The 3790-nt window shown below is 34.6% G+C and overlaps 1 long non-coding RNA gene across 1 annotated transcript in view; it reads left to right on the top strand.

Annotated features, from left to right (window-relative positions):
- The window catches only part of LOC123611690 (uncharacterized), a 120369-nt gene that overhangs the window by 88942 nt on the left and 27637 nt on the right, over positions 1-3790 (top strand). The window lies entirely within an intron of this gene.

Genomic DNA, 3790 nt, shown 5'->3' on the forward strand with positions numbered 1-3790 from the left:
TTGGCTTATAGCTGCTTCTCTCAGCATTACTAGAGGGTTGTAAATATCAGGGCTCCCGGGTACAAATCACAAACTTCTTTGAAGACCAATTTTTTGCAGTGAGGTTTTTCAGAATCCTTGAAGAGGGTATACATTTTCCTGATGTCTGCAGAATATTATCCAAATGATCCCTGAAAATATCTCACGGATACTGCACTGCAAAGCTATGCAGACTGGAAGTGCCCAAACTCTGGTACCCAAACTTAGTAGCAATCCTGATAGATTTTTCATATGTCCCTGCCCTGAATCTGTGAGGCATTATGGGCTTTGTCTTCTTTCTCTCTTATATCTGCATGTCCAACCTGGTTCATTCCACCTGGTTAGCAAACTCTCAAATCTTCTCTTTATCCGAAGTACCTTTACCATAGCCAAGCCACCTTCTCTCATGTGGATGCTGGAAAAAAATCTCCTCTTTTATTTCCCCACATATACCACTGATCCCTTTCAATCATCCTTCATACAGTAGGTAACTTTATAATAGTACAGATCTTATTATATTTCTTTTCCTAGTTAAAACCCTCCCAATAACTCCTGATTGTTCTTAAGATAAATAACTGACTCGTTAATGTCTCTAAGGCCCTATCTGGTCTTAGACCTACCTGCCTTAATAGCCTCCTCTCTTGCAATGCTCTTTCTTGAGCTGTGATCTCTGGTCATCTTCCAATATTTTCCTCCTGTCTGCCTCAGGACCTTTACCCACGCTCTTCCTTCTTTTGGAATTCTTCTTTTCACTGTCTACTCATCTCTTTATCCAGCTAACTCCTACTAATTCTTCACTTTTTAACTTGAATATCCTTTCTTCAGGGAATCCTTGACTGACTCCAGTTCACACCTTCTGAATAGAAACGATCACTAATTATCTACTTTCAGCACAACAAACTTATTAACCAATAGTCATTGACATTGTTTTGTGCTTTTCTTCTTCTTTAGACTTTAAGCTCCAAGTGAGCATGAACTGTATCTTGTTCTTGTTTACAACATTTACACCATTGTTTTACCTATGCCTAGCTTGTAGCATTGCATCTAGTAGGTGCTTTATAAATATTTATCTATCACTTGCTAAGTGTCTCTGAAAGTGTATACCTTTGGCTCAATGAAGTAAACTTGAACAATAACTCAAATACATGTCTGATTTTACTATTAAGACTTTGGAGCACATATATTTTTTCTTGATTTTTAGTTTGGATAAAACTGTTCATGTTAATAATTGTCCCTGGGAAATTATGTCTTTTTCTTTTACTCTCATATGATGCCTGTACAACATATTACTAAATGCTTAAGAAGACTTTCCATTGCCCTAATTCTTTGCTGCTTCAACATCTCTGGAGATTTAGCTACTTCATTTCATTGTAAAGATTCAGGGATATAAAATCAACATGCAGAATCAGTTGCATTCTGTGTACTAACAACAAAAATCTCTGAAAAAGAAAGGAAACAATCCCTTTCACACTAGCATCAACACCAATAAAATACTTAGGAATAAATTCAACCAAGGAAGTGAAAGATCTCTTCACTGAAAAGTATAAGACTTTGATGAAAGAAGTTGAAGAAGACACAAACAGATGGAAAGATGTCTCATGTTCATAAATAGGAAGAATTAATATTATTATTATTATAATGTTCATATTTCCCCATGCTATCTACAGATTCAGAGGAATACTCTTCAAAATTCCAGTGGCGTTTTTCACAGAAATAGAACAAACAGTCCTAAAGTTCGTATGGAATCATAAAAGACTTCAAATAGCCAAAGTAACCCTGAGAAAGAAGAACAAAGCTGGAGACATCACACGTCGTGATATCAAACTATACTACAAATATTTATTAAGCAAAGTAGTATAATACTGGCATTAAAAACAGATGCATGGACCAATGGAACAGAATTGCGAGCCCAGATACAAACTTTTACACATGAGGTCAACTAATATTTGACAAGGGAACCAAGAATATGCAACAGAGAAAGGCTAGTTTCTTCAATCAATGGTGTTGAAAAAAACTAGATAATCACATGTATAAGAATGAAATAAACTCCTGTCTTACATCACTACAAAAATTAACTCAAATTATAGACTAAAACATGAGTTCTGAAACCATAAAATTCCTGGAAGAAAGCATAGAGAAAAAGCCCCTTGATGTTGGTCTTAGGAAAAACTTCCTGGATGTAACACCAAAAGCACAAGCAACAAAAACAGAAATGAATAAGTAAGGGCGGGTGGGAAGGGGTACATTGGGAGTTCGAAATTTGCAGATACTAACTACTATATGTAAAATAGATAAACAACAAGCTTTTACTGTATAGTACAGGGAACTATATTCAATGTCTTATAGTAATCTATAATGAAAAAGGATATGAAATGAATATATATATGTATGACTGAAACATTATGCTGCACACCAGAAATTAACACAGCATTGTAAACTGACTATACTTCAATAAAAGAGAATGCAAGATTAATAAATAAATAAGTAGGACTACATCAAACTAAAAAATTTCTGCATAGCAAAAAAAGCAATCAACAAAATGAAAAGGCAGCCCACAAAATGGAAGAAAATAATTACAAGTCATATATCTGATAAGGGGTTAATATCTAAAATATATATAAGGAACTAATTCAACTCGTAGCAAAGCACAAAGAGTCTCATTAAAAAATAGACAGAAGGACTAAATAAACATTTTTCCAGAAAGACACCCGAATGGCCAACAGGTACATGAAAAAATGCTCAAAATCACTAATTACCATGGAAATGCAAATGAAAACCACAATGAGACATCACTTCACACCTATTAGAATGGCTATCATCAAAAATATAAGAGATACCAAGTGTTGGTGAGAAGGTGGAAAAAGAGAGCCCTTGTTCAGCTTTGGTGGGAATATACATTGGTAGCCATTACGGAAAACGGCAGGGAGGGTTTTCAAAAAAGGTAAAAATAGAATTATCATATGATTCAGCAATCTTACTTCTGGATATATATTCAAAGGGAATGATATCAGAAATTGAAGAGATTTCTGTACTCCATGTTCACTGTAATACTGTTCACAATAGTCAACATATGGAAATAACCTAAGTATCCATCTATAGATGAATGGATAAATTGGGAGTGATGTATATACACAATGGAATATTATTCAACTACAAGAAAAAGGAAATCCTATTATTGGTGACAACATGGATGGCCCTTGAGGGCAAAATGAAATAAATAAGGCAGAAGAGAACAAGTATTGTACACTATCACTTATTTGTGGAATCTAAAAAAAAATAAACTCATAAAAACAGAGAATAGACGAGCGATTGCCAGTGGCTGTGGGTGGGGCAAGTTGGGGGGTGTTAGTCAAAGGGTATAAACTTCCAGTTATAAGATGAATACATTCTGGGGACCTATTGTTCACTATGGTAGAAATACTTTACAGTCCTGTATTATGTACTTTAAAATTGCTAAGAGAGTAGATCTTAAATATTTTCACCACACACAAAAAAAAGAAACGATAATTATGTGAGCAGATGGAAGTGTTAACTAACCCTACTGTGGTAATCATTTCACAATATACAAGTGGATCAAGCCAACACATTGTAGACCTCAAAAATGAGGTTATATATCAATTATATCTCTACAAACCTCTAAGGAAAATGACAGCTAAATGAAAGAAAAGTGGAGAAATACAGCTAGTTTGAAATTTTGGTGTCAACTTGTAACTGATATTTCTGAGGCCTTTCATGTTTTTCTTTACCGTTCTAACTTGGTGTTTCTTTTTAG

This window comes from Camelus bactrianus, chromosome 14, assembly GCF_048773025.1.
Source record: "Camelus bactrianus isolate YW-2024 breed Bactrian camel chromosome 14, ASM4877302v1, whole genome shotgun sequence".
NCBI lineage: Eukaryota > Metazoa > Chordata > Mammalia > Artiodactyla > Camelidae > Camelus > Camelus bactrianus.